This window comes from Entelurus aequoreus, unplaced genomic scaffold (genome assembly GCF_033978785.1).
Source record: "Entelurus aequoreus isolate RoL-2023_Sb unplaced genomic scaffold, RoL_Eaeq_v1.1 HiC_scaffold_85, whole genome shotgun sequence".
Lineage (NCBI taxonomy): Eukaryota > Metazoa > Chordata > Actinopteri > Syngnathiformes > Syngnathidae > Entelurus > Entelurus aequoreus.
The window spans coordinates 105,528-123,187 of NW_026908017.1; positions in this window are offsets into that span (position 1 = coordinate 105,528).

Consider the following 17,660-nt stretch of genomic DNA (forward strand, 5'->3'; position numbering starts at 1 on the left):
TACTCTGAGCTGCTGTTTGGTGCGTAAACACAAACAACGGTCAGGACCCGTCACCCAACCCGAAGGCGGAGGGAAGCTACCATCTCGTCTACTGGGTTAAAGTCCAACGTGCAGGCTTTGAGCAACAACAATTGCCACCCCAGCCTCTCATTGCTTGCAACGCCAGAGTGGAAGAGAGTCCAGCCCCTCTTGAGAGAACAGGTTCCAGAACCCTTGCTGTGCGTCGAAGTGAGTCCAACTATATCTAGCCGGAACTTCTTCACCTCGCGCACCAGCTCAGGCTCTTTCCCTCCCAGCGAGGTGACGTTCCACGTCCCAAGAGCGAGCTTATGTAGCCGAAATCGGACTGCCAAGTGCCCTGCCTTCGGCTGCCGCCCAGTTCACACTGCATCCGACCTCTATGACCTCAATGGGCCCATGAGTGGTGAGCCCATTGGAGGGTTGACCCACGTTGCCTCTTCGAAATGAGCCCGGCAGGGCCCCATGGAGACAGGCCCGGCCACCAGTCGCTCGCCATCGTGCCCCACCTCTGCGCCTGGCTCCACAGGGGAGCCACGGTGACCTGCGCCTAGGCGAGAAAAAGTCTAGGTCCTCGATTTGTACTTTTCATAAAGGTCTTTGAGCTGCTCTTTGTCTGATCCCTCACCTAGGACCTTTTCTCAGGGGATCCCGAGGCGTTCCCAGGCCAGCCGGGAGACATAGTGTTCCCAATGTGTCCTGGGTCTTCCCCGTGGCCTCCAGGATGACAGAGCTTCACCTTCACCAGGGGTGTCAAACTCAAATACAGAGTGGGCCAAAGTTTAAAACTGAACAAAGCTGCGGGCCAAGGTTGAACAAATTAACCTTTTAATAGGGACCCAAACACGTTTTGCATTGAATATTGAACAAGCAAGGCTTATATAACTTTATAGTGACATGCAAAATGGAGTTTCAAATAATAATAATAATAATTAAAAAATATCAATTGCATATCAAATATAATTTAAATACAAATTGAATGCCTCTTTTCTATTTGCAGCCTTCTGAGGTAAATATCAACATTAACTTTATCCACAGGCTAATAAATTTGAAAATAAAATAACAATGAATAAAACAACCATTCAGGACTTTAAACTGCTCAGTTTGCAACACACTGATCTAATTTGATGTGCCCAAGCCAGATACCTGGCATCTTTTTTTAGATGCTAGTTCTTTAATGTCGGGGCTCAGGCTTTGAGCTGAGGCAACTTTCATTATCGAACAAGATGTTCAACAGTCATATCTCGTACACCCAATTCTAACATCATTCAGACCCAGTCACAAGATATGTGCAGCTACAGCACGCATACACAAATGAATGCAACGCATACTTCATCAACAGCGATACAGGTTACACTGAGGGTGCCAGTATAAAAAACTTTAACACTGTTAGAAATATACGCCACACTGTGAACCCACACCAAACAAAAATAAAAAACACTTTTCGGGAGAACATCCGCACCGTAACACAACATAAACACAAAAGAACAAATACCCAGAATCTTTTGCAGCACTAACTCTTTTGGGGACGCTACAAAATACACCCCCGCTACCACCAAACCCCCCCCCCCCCCCCCCCACACACACACACCTTGTAGCGTCTCGGAAGATTTAGTGCTACAAAGGGTTCTGGGTATTTGTTGTGTTGTGTTTATGTTGTGTTACGGTGCGGATGTTCTCCCGAAATGTGTTTGTCATTCTTGTTTGGTGTGGATTCACAGTGTGGCGTATATTTCTAAAAGTGTTAAAGTTTTTTATTTGGCTACCGTCAGTGTAACCTGTATCGCTGTTGATGAAGTATGCATGGCATTCAATTGTGTGTGGGTGCAGAAGCTGCACTGACATGAAACTGGGCTGGCACTCGTTTGACTAGCTGGAAAAAAAAAAAAAATTCGGGAGGAGTGCTGGAGTCACTCCCGGGAGGGTTGGCAAGTATTAGAAGTAGCGGCACTGCCGCAATGTATAATCGAAGGTCCAGCTTTAGTGTTAATTTGATATTGCCTCAAGGGCCAAGTCAAATTACACGTTGGGCCAAATTTGGCCCACGGGCCAGAGTTTGACACCCATGACCTTCACTGTCAAAAATTACTGTAAAAATAAAAAATAAAATTACAGTTATATACTCCATCCATCCATCCATGTTCTACCGCTTATTCCCTTCGGGGTCGCGGGGGGCGCTGGAGCCTATCTCAGCTACAATCAGGCGGAAGGCGGGGTACACCCTGGACAAGTCGCCACCTCATCGCAGGGCCAACACAGATAGACAGACAACATTCACACTCACATTCACACACTAGGGCCAATTTAGTGTTGCCAATCAACCTATCATGTTCTTCTTAAATGCAGTTAAGTACTGTAAATTTTGTTGCATTTTTCAAAAAATATCGACCAGCAGTAAGTTACTGTAAAACCTACAGTGTAATTCAGTATTTTTCAGACTTGTTTCTTGGGTCCGCCCACAATTCGTCCAACCGAGCTTCATTTCACCTGGCCGACCCTGCTAAATCCATCCTACTGCATCGTGTGTTTTTGATAACAAGGTAAGAGTCACTTGTACCTTGATGTGTCATTTTCTGTTTGAATTACTTTATATATATATTTATAAAGTCCGAAATGACATAGTGTCACAGTCAGCATCACAGACACTATCGTTGACCACGCGCATGTACCGCCGCATGCTAGCTAGCTAAGTTTTCTTCTTTTTTGTCATAGTCATCATAAAAGATGATAACTTGCAACATATGTGCTACGACTTGCAGCAATGTATTTGCGTATGTTAGACACATGCGAAGTCATAGTTGTATGCCTAATGCATCGTTTAAGTGTGCTTTCCCTAAATGCACAAGAGTTTTTTCCAACTTCTCAGCCTTCAAAACTCACAGCCGTCGTCATAAATATGGCAAGAGTAGGACTGATATGTATAGCGCAGAAGGTTTACCTTGTAATATTGTCTCATGTAGCGCGAAGTGCGATGATATACGGGCCTTTCTCCTGCATTTGAAAAGTCATATTACCGAAGGTAGGACAGTTACGTGCCCCTTCAGTCAATGTGAAAAAAGATTTACAGTTAAGTCTACTTTCACATCGCACGTGTCAAGGAAGCACTACGGCTACACTGAACGAAGTTTGACTTGATCAACAGCAAATCCAAGCAGCTCTTGTGTTATTAACACTGATGATGACTATTGTGATCTGCAACTTGAGGATTCAGGATATTCCTGTTATGAAGACATGGAGGTCTACTTGCATTAAAAAAATGTTTACATCACTGAAAAAAGGTTGAGAACCACTGTCCTAAGGCAGTGGTTCTCAACCTTTTTTCAGTGATGTACCCCTGTGAACATTTTTTAAATTCAAGTACCCCCTAATCAGAGCAAAGCATTTTTGGTTGAAAAAAAGAGATAAAGAAGTAAAATACAGCACTATGTCATCAGTTTCTGATTTATTAAATTGTATAACAGTGCAAAATATTGCTCATTTGTTGTGGTCTTTCTTGAACTATTTGGAAAAAAAGATATAAAAATAACTAAAAACTTGTTGAAAAATAACCAAGTGATTCAATTATAAATAAAGATTTTTACACATAGAAGTAATCAACTTAAAGTGCCCTCTTTGGGGATTGTAATAGAGATCCATCTGGATTCATGAACTTCATTCTCAACATTTCTTCACAAAAAAAGAAATCTTTAACATCAATATTTAAGGAACATGTCCACTACGCTTTAACCAAGCCTCCATTGTTTTCTACATGGATAGTTGATTGACAGTTGGTGCCGTGTGGCACCGCCAGGTAGGGTCAAACCATCATGGCATGGGGGAAACTCTGGCTTTATGGTAATGAATGGAATAGCCTACTTGATTAGTTGTTCAGTTTATGAACTTACATTCATATTTTGTCGAAGTATTATTCAATAAATATATTTATAAAGGATTTTTGAATTGTTGCTATTTTTAGAATATTTAAAAAAAATCTCACGTACCCCTTGGCATACCTTCAAGTACACCCAGGAGTACGCGTACCCCCATTTGAGAACCACTGCCTTAGGAGACTAGATGTAAACAGAGGAAAGAGAGAGCGAGTGAGGTGGCCATTCCAAATACTTTTAAAATGCTACCCATATTGGATACTGTTTAGGAACATAAACTGCATTTCTTGACTGTACCAGTTGCTGGTGACAAATTCACAATAAAACGTTGGATGATCAGCATGGAAGGTGATGTCATCTGCAAAGGCGTCCAACCTAGCTTAATCTCAGGGCTTGCTGCCCTTCTTGCCACCTACTATGTGTTCAACTTGGAATACCAAGAGGAAGGTCCTCGGACATTGGAATTTGTTTAAAGGTAAATCCTCTTGATACTGTTAAAATACTGTTAGGATATTTTATTTTATATTTCTCACCTCTGTTCAGGAATTTGACTTGTCATTTCCCCAATTTGGTGCCTTAAATCAATGACTCTTCTGTTCCTTTGTGGACCTTCTTATTAGGGACCGAAGCACCAGTTTGACTCTAGGATACAGAGAAGGTAGGTAATGTGCAGGTAAAGATATGTTGACTGGGTCAAAGAAGGAAGCACCTGTTTGACCCCAGGATGCAGAAAAAGTAGATAATTTGCAGGTAAAGACATGTTGACTGGATGATGGCAGGAAGCACCAGCTTGACCCGAGAATGCAGAGCAAGTAGGTAATGTGCGGGTGAAGATATGTTGAATGGGTAAAGGCAGGAAGCACCAGTGTGACCCCACTATGCAGACAAGGTAGGTAATGTGCGGGTGAAGGTATGTTGAATGGGTGAAAGAAGGAAGCGCAGGTGTGGTCGAGGCCATGCAGACAAGGTAGGTATGTGCAGGTGAAGATATGTTGTATGGTGAAAGAAAGAAGCCCCAGTGTGACCCAAGGATGCAGGGAAGGTAGGTAATGTGCAGGTAAAGATATGTTGAATGGGTGAAGGCAGGAAACACCAGCTAGACGCCAGGATACAGAGAAGGTAGGTAATGTGCAGGTAAAGATATGTTGAATGAGTAAAGGCAGGAAACACCAGCTTGACTCCAGGATATAGAGAAGGTAGGTAATGTGCAGGTAAAGATATGTTGAATGGGTAAAGGTAGAAAGCACCAGCGTGACCACACTATGCAGAGAAGGTAGGTAATGTGCAGGTAAAGATATGTTGAATGGGTAAAGGCAAGAAGCACCAGTGTGACCCCAGGATGCAGAGAAGATAGGTAATGAGCAGGTAACGATATGTTAAATGGGTGAAAGCAGGAAACATCAGCGTAAATACACGGTCCCGTAGATGGAGAGAAAACATGAATAGAGAGAGGGGTTGGGGAGGCTTTAGCATTGTCTTCCTCTCTGAATTTGTCTTAATGGGTTTTAGAGCATTCACTCATCTACAGCTGTGGTTATGGTATAGGCTCACATATATCCTAAAATTGATATTAATATTTGTGCAGTGCATATTCCTAAATAACAATGTGAGGGGGGTTCTGTATCGACTACAAGTAATCTTCAATCACAACAGAATATCTAATATGCTTTCTCTCTTTTTTAGGCGATTCATTGCGTTAACCCTGAGAGGGGAACAAAGGCTAGCCAGGGAAAGGTGGTGTCCAAGAAGACCGGGAAGCTGGTCCAGAAAAAGGCAGCAACTGTAAATCCTCACGTAGCCACCCTTATAAAACATCTCACAGACTTTGAGTGGGGCTTTATGTAGCCGACAACTAAACACTGGACTCGTGTTCAGTGTTTTGTCTCCAGCTAGAAATTAAGTGGACATGTTATACATGTTAAAATGCTTTACTGAAAATAAGAAGAATGCACTAAATGTACATTGAATGTATTTGATGCACTTTAAAATAATTGGTTAATAAAAACATAATCTTGCAAGGCCATTTCTCCAGTCATTTTTATGCCAGCAGATTGCAGGGGTTTTGATTTTGAAAAATTAAAAGTTCAACTCATTAACTTCTAGTGGCATTATACTGTAAAGCTCAGTCTATAGTGCTTACAATTATTTTACTGTAATTAACTGTTAATGGATATTACAGTAGATACACTAAAATAACAGTGTAATGCCGCTAAACAGATGACAGTATTATGCTGTGAAGCGTATATTTGATACAGCACAGTACTGTGATACTTTTTACAGTAATAAACTGTAGTGATAAATCACAGTATGTGTGCTGTAGAAAAACAGTTTTATACTGGAACCATTAGCTGCCAGTAGGTTACTGTAATTAAACGGTGAAAATTCTTACAGTAAGGGAGAGACCCGCCACCCAGCGGAGAAAACTCATTTCGGCCGCCAGCCTGTGCATCTCACGATCCACTCTTCCCTCACTCATGAACAAGACTCCAGGTACTTGAACTCATCCACTTGGGGCAAGATCTCCTGCCCAACCTCGAAATGGCACTCCACCCTTTCCCGGGCGAGAACCTCGGACTTGGAGGTGCTGATTCTCATCCCAGTCGCTTCACACTCGGCTGCGAACCAATCCAACGAGAGCTGAAGATCCTGGCCAGTTAAAGCCATAAGGACCACATCATCTGCAAAAAGGAGAGACCTAATCCTGCAGCCACCAAACCGGATCCCCTCAACGCCATTACTGCGCCTAGAAATTCTGTCCATAAAATTTATGAACACAGTTGGTGACTAAGGGCAGCCAACACGAGGGTTGGACTCCGGTCCAACCCTCACTGGAAAGGGGTCCGACTTACTGCTGGCAATGCGGACCAAGCTCTGACACTGATCATACAGGGAGCGACCCGCCACAATCAGACATGCCGATACCCCATACTCTCTGAGCACTCCCCACAGGACTTCCCGGGGTGGCCACGGTCGAATGTCTTCTTCAAGTCCACAAAGCACATGTAGACTGGTTGGACAAACTCCCATGCACACTCAAGGACCCTGCCGAGAGTATAGAGCTGGTCTACCGTTCCACGACCAGGACGAAAACCACACTGTTCGTCCTGGATCCGAGGTTCCTCCTCTCCAGTACACATGAATAGACCTTACCGGGAAGGCTGAGGAGTGTGATCTACGATAGTTGGAACACACCCTCCGGTTCCCCTTCTTAAAGAGAGGAACCACCACCCCGGTCTGCCAATCCAGAGGTACCGCCCCTGATGTCCATGCGATGTTGCAGAGTCTTGTCAACTAAAACAGCCCCACAGCATCCAGAGCCTTAAGGAACTCCCACCGAGGAGCTTTTTAACTACCTTGGCAACCTCAGCCCCAGAAATAGGAGAGCCCACCACAGATTGCCCAGGCACTGCTTGGCCTGTCGGTATGCCCGCTGCCTCTGGAGTCCCATGAGCCAAAAGGACCAGATAAGCTCTTTCTTCAGCTTGACGGCATCCCGCACTGCTGGTGGCCACCAGCGGGTTCTAGGATTACCGCCACGACAGGCACCAAACACCTTGCGGCCACAGCTCCAATCAGCTGGCTTGACAAGAGAGGCACGGAACATGATCCATTCAGACTCAATGTCCAGCACCTCCTTTGTGACATGTTCAAAGTTCCTCCGGAGGTAGAAAAAGAAACTCTCTCTGACAGGAGACTGCTAGGCATTCCCAAAAGACTCTCACAATGCGTTTGGGCCTGCCAGGTCTGTCCGGGATCCTACTCCACCATCGGAGCCAGCTCACCAGGTGGTGATCGGTAGAAAGCTCGCCCCTCTCTTCACCCGAGTGTCCAAAACATGAGGCCGCAAATCCCATGACACAACTACAAAGTCAATAATGGAACTGCGGCCGAGGGTGTCCTGGTGCCAAGTGCACATATGGACACCCTTATGTTTGAACATTGTGTTTGTTATGGACAATCCGTGACGAGCACAAAAGTCCAATAATAAAGCACCACTTGGGTTCAGATCCGGGTGGCCATTTTTCCCAATCACGACTCTCCAGGTTTCAAAGTCGTTGCCAACATGAGCGTTGAAGACCCCCATTAGAACAAAGGAATCACCCGAGGGAGCATCTCAAGGGAATCCAAAAAGAGTGGGTACTCTGAGCTGCTGTTTGGTGCGTAAATACCAACAACAGTCAGGACCCGTCACCCAACCCGAAAGTGGAGGGAAGTTACCATCTCGTCTTCTGGGTTAAGTCCAACGTGCAGGCTTTGAGCCGGGGGGCAACAAGAATTGCCAACCCAGCCTCTCATTACTTGCAACGCCAGAGTGGAAGAGAGTCCAACCCCTCTTGAGAGAACAGGTTCCAAAGCCCTTGCTGTGCGTCGAAGTGAGTCCAGCTTTATCTAGCCGGGAACTACTCCACCTCGCGAGGTGACGTTCCACGTCCCAAGAGCGAGCTTATGTAGCCGATAATCGGACCGCCAAGTGCCCTGCCTTCGGCTTCCGCCCAGCTAACACTGCACCCGACCTCTATGACCCAGCCCATGAGTGGTGAGCCTATTGCAGGGGGGACCCACGTTGAATCTTCGAGCTGGGCCCCATGGGCACCAGTCGCTCGCCATCGTGCCCCACCTCTGGGCCTGGCTCCACAGGGGAGCCACGGTGACCCGCGTCCGGGCGAGAAAATATCTAGGTCCTCGATTTGTACTTTTCATAAAGGTCTTTGAGCTGCTCTTTGTCTGATTCCTCACCTAGGACCTGTTTGTCTTGGGGGACCCTACCAGGGGGCATAGAAGCCCCCGGACAACAAAGCTCCTAGGATCAGTGGGACACGCAAACCACAAAGGTGGCGGCTCAGAAAGCAGGTTATATAAACATAACTCCAAAACTAAACATGCAAGATGTCTAAACATGCCTGTAATATTGTATCAATGTGAGTTTTACTAGAATCGGTTGTTTTTTTAAGGCTTGCAAACACAAAAAGTTTTTTTTACTCAATATGACAGTAAGTTCTTAAAATGCTGAGATAATGTGAAAAAAAGCAATACAAATGTATTCCAACATAATTCCTAAACCAAACATGCAAAATGTCTAAAAATGCCTGTAATATTGAATCCATGTGAGTTTTACTAGAATCATTTGTTTTTGTAAGGTTTGCAAATACAAAAATTGAGTTTTATGACAGACACAAGTTAGTTTTTTTTACTCATTATAACAGTATAGATGTCATACTATATATTAAAGTTATATAAACATAACTCCAAAACCAAACGTGCATTATGTCCAAAATTGCCTGTAATATTGTATAGATGTGAGTTTTACTAGAATCAGGTTTGCAAATACAAAAATTGGGTTTTATGACAGTATACTGTCACACTCAATATGACAGTATAACTGTCATACTAAATCCATCCATTTTCTTCCGCTTATCCAAGGTCGGGTAGCGGGGGCAGCAGCCTAAGCAGAAAGCCCAGACTTCCCTCTCCCCAGCCACTTCGTCCAGCTCTTCTCGGGGGATCCCGAGGCGTTCCCAGGCCATAGTCTTTCCAATGTATCCTAGGTCTTCCCCATGGCCTCCTGCCGTTCGGACCTAGGGAGGCGTTCGGGTGGCATCCTGAGCAGATGCCCGAACCACCTCATCTGGCTCCTCTCAATGTGGAGGAGCAGCGGCTTTACACTGAGTTCCTCCCAGATGACAGAGCTTCTCACCCTATCTCTAAGGGAGAGACCCACCACCCGGCGGAGGAAACTCATTTCGGCCGCTTGTACCCGTGACCTTGTCCTTTCGGTCATAACCCAAAGCTCATGACCATAGGTGAGGATGGGAACGTTGATCGACCGGTAAATTGAAAGCTTTTCCTTCTGGCTCAGCTCCTTCTTCACCACAACGGATCGATATAGCGTCCTCATTACTGAAGACGCCGCACCGATCCGCCTGTAGATCTCAAAATCCACTCTATCCTCACTCGTGAACAAGACTCCTAGGTACTTGAACTCCTTCACTTGGGGCAAGATCTCTTTCCCAACCTCGAGATGGCACTCCACCCTTTCCCGGGCGAGAACCATGGACTCGGACTTGGAGGTGCTGATTCTCATCCCAGTCGCTTCACTGCGAACCGATCCAATGAAAGCTGAAGATCTTGGCCAGTTGAAGCCATCAGGACCACATCATCTGCAAAAAGCAGAGACCTAATCCTGCAGCCACCAAACCAGGCGCAGTCATGGCGTTGAGGGGATCCTCAAAGCCATGACTGCGCCTAGATATTCTGTCCATTAAAGTTATGAACAGAATCGGTGACAAAGGGCAGCCTTGGCGGAGTCCAACCCTCACTGGAAAGGGGTCCGACATACTGCCGGCAATGCGGACCAAGCTCTGACACTGATCATACAGGGAGACACCCGCCACAATCAGACATGCCGATACTCCATACTCTCTGAGCACTCCCCACAGGATTTACCGGGGACCAAGGTCGAATGTCTTCTCCAAGTCCACAAAACTTATGTAGACTGGTTGGGCAAACTCCCATGCACACTCAAGGACCCTGCCGAGAGTATAGAGCTGGTCTACCGTTCCACGACCAGGACAAAAACCACACTGTTCGTCCTGGATCCGAGGTTCCTCCTCTCCATTACACATGAATAGACCTTACCGGGAAGGCTGAGGAGTGTGATCTACGATAGTTGGAACACACCCTTCCGGTCCCCTTCTTAAAGAGAGGAACCACCACCCCGGTCTGCCAATCCAGAGGTACCGCCCCCGATGTAGACGCAATGTTGCAGAGTCTTGTCAACCAAGACTGCCCCACAGCATCCAGAGCTCATACGCCCGGGGCCTTGCCACCGAGGAGCTTTTTAACTACCTTGGCAACCTCAGCCCCAGAAATAGGAGAGCCCACCACAGACTTCCCAGGCACTGTTTCCTCATAGGAAGACGTGTTGGTGGGACTGAGGAGGTCTCGCTTGGCCTGTCGGTATGCCCACTGCCTCTGGAGTCCCATGAGCCAAAAGGACCCGGTGGCTCTTTCTTCAGCTTGACAGCATCCCTCACTGCTGGTGGATTACCGCCACGACAGGCACCAAACACCTTGCGGCCACAGCTTCAATCAGCTGGCTCAACAAGAGAGGAACGGAACATGGTCCACTCAGACTCAATGTCCAGCACCTCCCTCGTGACATGTTCAAAGTTCTTCCGGACATGTTCAAAGTTCTTCAGGAGACTCTGCTAGGTGTTCCCAGCAGACCCATACAATGCGTTTGGGCCTGCCAGGTCTGACCGGCATCCTCCCCTAACATCGGAGCCAGCTCACCACCAGGTGGTGGTTGGTGGAAAGCTCTGCCCCTCTCTTCACCGAGTGTCCAAAACATGAGGCCGCAAATCCCATGACACAACTACAAAGTCAATCATGCGGCCGAGGGTGTCCTTGTGCCAAGTGCACATATGGACACCCTTATGTTTGAACATTGTGTTTGTTATGGACAATCCGTGACAAGCACAAAAGTCCAATAACAAAGCACCACTTGGGTTCAGATCCGGGTGGCCATTTTTCCCAATCACGACTCTCCAGGTTTCACTGTCGTTGCCAACATAGCGTTGAAGTCCACCAGCAGAACAAGGGAATCACCCGAGGGAGCACTCTCCAGTCCTCCCTCAAGGGAATCCAAAAAGAGTTGGTACTCTGAGCTGCTGTTTGGTGTGTAAACACAAACAACAGTCAGGACCCGTCACCCAACCCGAAGGCTGAAGGAAGCTACCATCTCGTCTATTGGGTTTAAAGTCCAACGTGCAGGCTTTGAGCCGGGGGGCAACAAGAATTGCCACCCCAGCCTCTCATTAGATGCAACGCCAGTGTGGAATCTCTTCCACTCTGGCGTTGCAAGTAATGAAAGTTCAGCTCAGTCCAGCCCCTCTGAGAGAACAGGTTCCAGAGCCCTTGCTGTGAGTCCAACTATATCTAGCCGGGAACGTCTCCACCTCATGCACCAGCTCAGGCTCCTTCCCTCCCAGCGAGGTGACGTTCCATGTCCCAAGAGCGAGCTTATGTAGCCGATAATCGGACCACCAGGTGCCCTGCCTTCGGCTGCCGCCCAGCTCACACTGCACCCTCTATGACCCAGCCCATGAGTGGTGAGCCCTGGAGGGGGGATCCACGTTGCCTCTTCGAGCTGAGCACGGCTGGGCCCCATGGGGACTGGCCCGTCAATCGCCATCGTGCCACACCTCTGGGCCTGGCTCCACAGGGGAGCCACGGTGACCTGCGTCCGGGCGAGAAAAAATCTAGGTCCTCAATTGTACTTTTAATAAAGGTCTTTGAGCTGCTCTTTGTCTGATCCCTCACCTAGGACCTGTTTGTCCTGGATCAGTGGGACACGCAAACCACAAAGGTGGCGGCTCAGAAAGCAGGTTATATAAATAAAACTCCAAAACCAAACATGCATTATGTCTAAACATGCCTGTAATATTGTATCAATGTGACTTTTCCTAGAATCGGTTGTTTTTGTAAGGTTTGCAAATACAAAAATTAGGTTTTACTCACAATGACAAAATCACACTCAATATGACAGTTATTTAAACATAACTCATAAACCACACAAAAAAATGGCTAATAATGCCTGAAATAATGAATCATTGGGAGTTTTACTGAGTTTTATATTTTGCAAACACAAAAAGTAGTTTTTTACTTGACTGTAATGTTCTTAGAACCCTGAGATAATGGGAAAAAAGCAATAAAAATGTATTTAAACCTATCTCCTAAACAACACATGCAAAATGGCTAATAATGCCTAGGGAGACATGTAACGTTGTTAGTTTAAAAAAATGATCTTTTGTAAAGATATCAATGACACAAGCTAGTTTTTTTTATTCAATATGACAGTATAACAGTCATACTAAATATGAAAGTTATATAAACATAACTCCAAAACCAAACATGTGTCATGTCTAAAAATGCCTGTAATAATGTATTTATGTGAGTTTGTAAGGTTTGCAAAAACAAAAAGTAGTTTTTTACTCAATATGAAAGTAATGTTCTTAGAATCCTGAGATAATGCGAAAAAAGCAATACAAATGTATTCAAACACAAATTTTAAACCAAACATGTAAAATGTCTAAAAAATCCTGTAATATTGAATCTATATAAGTTTTACTAGAATCAATTGTTTTTGTAAGGTTTGCAAATACAAAAATTAGGTTTTACACATAATGACATTAAAACTGTAACACTCAATATGACAATTATTTATTTATAACTCCTAACCACACATGAAGCATGTCTAATAATGCGTGAAAAAATTTATCTTTGTGAGTATTACTAGAAACATTTTATTTTGTAAGGTTTGCAAAGACAGGTTAGTTTTTTTTACTCAATATGACAGTATAACTGCCACACTCAATATGACAGTTATTTAAACATAACTCTTAAACTACACATGAAAAATGATTAACAATGCCTGAAATAATGCATTCTTGTAAGTTTTACTCGAAACATATGCTTTTTTAAGGCTTGCAAACACAAAAATTATTTCTTTACTCAATATGACAGTAATGTTCTAAAATTCTGAGAAAATACGAACAAATTAAAAAAAATGATTCCAACATAATTCCTAAACCAAACATGCAAAATGTCTAAAAATGTCTGTAATGAAACCATGTGAGTTTTACTAGATTTAAATGATTTTGTAAGGTTTGCAAATACATAAATTAGGTTTTACTTACTATGTCATAACTGACAGTATATGACAGTTATTTAACCATAACTCAAACCACACATGGAAAATGGCTAATAATGCCTGAAATAATGCATCCTTGGCCGTTTTACTCGAAACACATGCTTTTTTAAATCTTGCAAACACAAAAAGTAGTTTTTTTACTCAATATGACTGTAATGTTCTTAAAATCCTGAGATAATGCAAAAAAAGCAATACAATTGTATTTAAACATTACTCCTAAACAACATATGCAAAATGGCTAATAATGCCTGGAAACATGTATCTTTGTTAGTTTTACTGGAAAAATTATCTTTTGTAAAGTTTGCAAAGACACAAGCCAGTTTTTTTTAATTCAATATGACAGTATAACAGTCATATTAAATATGAAAGTTATATAAACATAACTCCAAAACCAAACATGTGTCATGTCTAAAAATGCCTGTAATAATGTATTAATGTGAGTTTGTAAGCTTTGCAAAAAAAAAAAGTAGTTTTTTACTCAATATGAAAGTAATGATCTTAGAATCCTGAGATAATGCGAAAAAAGCAATAAAAATGTATTTAAACATAATTCCTAAACAACCCATGCAAAATGGCTAATAATGCCTGGAGACATGTATCTTTGTTAGTTTTACTAGAAAAATGATATTTTGTAAAGATATCAAAGACAAAAGCTAGTTTTTTTTATTCAATATGACAGTATAACAGTCCTACTAAATATGAAAGTTATCAAAACATAACTCCAAAACCAAACATGTGTTATGTCTAAAAATGCCTGTAATAATGTATTTATGTGAGTTTGTAAGGTTTGCAAAAACAAAAAGTAGTTTTTTACTCAATATGAAAGTCATGATCTTAGAATCCTGAGATAATGCGAAAAAAGCAATAAAAATGTATTTAAACATAATTCCTATACAACCCATGCAAAATGGGTAATAATGCCTGGAGACATGTATCTTTGTTAGTTTTACTAGAAAAATTATCTTTTGTAAAGTTTGCAAAGACACAAGCTAGTTTTTTTTAATTCAATATGACAGTATAACAGTCATACTAAATATAAAAGTTATATAAACATAACTCCAAAACCAAACATGTGTCATGTCTAAAAATGTCTGTAATAATGTATTTATGTGAGTTTGTAAGGTTTGCAAAAACAAAAAGTAGTTTTTTACTCAATATGAAAGTAATGATCTTAGAATCCTGAGATAATGCGAAAAAAAGCAATAAAAATGTCTTTAAACATAATTCCAAAACAACCCATGCAAAATGGGTAATAATGCCTGGAGACATGTATCTTTGTTAGTTTTACTAGAAAAATGATCTTTTGTAAAGTTTGCAAAGACACAAGCTAGTTTTTTTAATTCAATATGACAGTATAACAGTCATACTAAATATAAAAGTTATATAGACATAACTCCAAAACCAAACATGTGTCATGTCTAAAAATGCCTGTAATAACGTATTAATGTGAGTTTGTTAGGTTCGCAAAAACAAAAAGTAGTTTTTTACTCAATATGAAAGTTATGATCTTAAAATCCTGAGATAATGCGAATAAAGCAATAAAAATGTCTTTAAACATAATTCCTAAACAACCCATGCAAAATGTGTAATAATGCCTGGAGACATGTATCTTTGTTAGTTTTACTAGAAAAATGATGTTTTGTAAAGTTTGCAAAGACACAAGCTAGTTTTTTAAAATTAAATATAACAGTATAACAGTCCTACTAAATATGAAAGTTATCAAAACATAACTCCAAAACCAAACATGTGTTATGTCTAAAAATGCCTGTAATAATGTATTTATGTGAGTTTGTAAGGTTTGCAAAACAAAAAGTAGTTTTTTCCTCAATATGAAAGTAAGGATTTTAGAATCCTGAGATAATGCGAAAAAAGCAATAAAAATGTATTCAAAGTTAATTCCTAAACAACCCATGCAAAATGGGTAATAATGCCTGGAGACATGTATCTTTGTTAGTTTTACTAGAAAAATTATCTTTTGTAAAGTTTGCAAAGACACAAGCTAGTTTTTTTAATTCAATATGACAGTATAACAGTCATATTAAATATAAAAGTTATATAAACATAACTCCAAAACCAAACATGTGTCATGTCTAAAAATGCCTGTAATAATGTATTTATGTGAGTTTGTAAGGTTTGCAAAAACAAAGAGCAGTTTTTTACTCAATATGAAAGTAATGATCTTAGAATCCTGAGATAATGCGAAAAAAGCAATAAAAATGTCTTTAAACATAATTCCTAAACAACCCATGCAAAATGTGTAATAATGCCTGGAGACATGTATCTTTGTTAGTTTTACTAGAAAAATGATCTTTTGTAAAGTTTGCAAAGACACAAGCTAGTTTTTTTTATTCAATATGACAGTATAACAGTCATACTAAATATAAAAGTTATATAAACATGTCTCCAAAACCAAACATGTGTCATGTATTAAAATGCCTGTAATAATGTATTTATGTGAGTTTGTAAGGTTTGCAAAAACAAAAAGTAGTTTTCCTCAATATGAAAGTAATGATCTTAGAATCCTGAGATAATGCGAAAAAAGCAATAAAAATGTCTTTAAACATAATTCCAAAACAACCCCTGCAAAATGGGTAATAATGCCTGGAGACATGTATCTTTGTTAGTTTTACTAGAAAAATGATCTTTTGTAAAGTTTGCAAAGACACAAACTAGTTTTTTTTATTCAATATGACAGTATAACAGTCATACTAAATATAAAAGTTATATAAACATATCTCCAAAACCAAACATGTGTCATGTATTAAAATGCCTGTAATAATGTATTTATGTGAGTTTGTAAGGTTTGCAAAAACAAAAAGTAGTTTTCCTCAATATGAAAGTAATGATCTTAGAATCCTGAGATAATGCTTAAAAAGCAATAAAAATGTCTTTAAACATAATTCCAAAACAACCCATGCAAAATGGGTAATAATGCCTGGAGACATGTATCTTTGTTAGTTTTACTAGAAAAATGATCTTTTGTAAAGTTTGCAAAGACACAAACTAATTTTTTTTTAATTCAATATGACAGTATAATAGTCATACTAAATATGAAAGTTATATGAACATATCTCCAAAACCAAACATGTGTCATGTATTAAAATGCCTGTAATAATGTATTAATGTGAGTTTGTTAGGTTTGCAAAAACAAAAAGTAGTTTTTTACTCAATATGAAAGTTATGATCTTAAAATCCTGAGATAATGCGAATAAAGCAATAAAAATGTCTTTAAACATAATTCCTAAACAACCCATGCAAAATGTGTAATAATGCCTGGAGACATGTATCTTTGTTAGTTTTACTAGAAAAATGATCTTTTGTAAAGTTTGCAAAGACACAAGCTAGTTTTTTTTAATTCAATATGACAGTATAACAATCATACTAAATATGAAAGTTATATAAACATAACTCCAAAACCAAACATGTGTCATGTCTAAAAATGCCTGTAATAATGTATTTATGTGAGTTTGTAAGGTTTGCAAAAACAAAAAGTAGTTTTTTACTCAATATGAAAGTAATGATCTTAGAATCCTGAGATAATGCGAAAAAAGCAATAAAAATGTATTCAAACATAATTCCTAAACAACCCATGCAAAATGGGTAATAATGCCTGGAGACATGTATCTTTGTTAGTTTTACTAGAAAAAATATATTTTGTAAAGTTTGCAAAGACACAAGCTAGTTTTTTTAATTCAATATGACAGTATAACAGTCATATTAAATATAAAAGTTATATAAACATAACTCCAAAACCAAACATGTGTCATGTCTAAAAATGCCTGTAATAATGTATTTATGTGAGTTTGTAAGGTTTGCAAAAACAAAGAGCAGTTTTTTACTCAATATGAAAGTAATGATCTTAGAATCCTGAGATAATGCGAAAAAAGCAATAAAAATGTCTTTAAACATAATTCCTAAACAACCCATGCAAAATGGGTAATAATACCTGGAGACATGTATCTTTGTTAGTTTTACTAGAAAAATGATCTTTTGTAATGTTTGCAAAGACACAAGCTAGTTTTTTTTTATTCAATATGACAGTATAACAATCATACTAAATATGA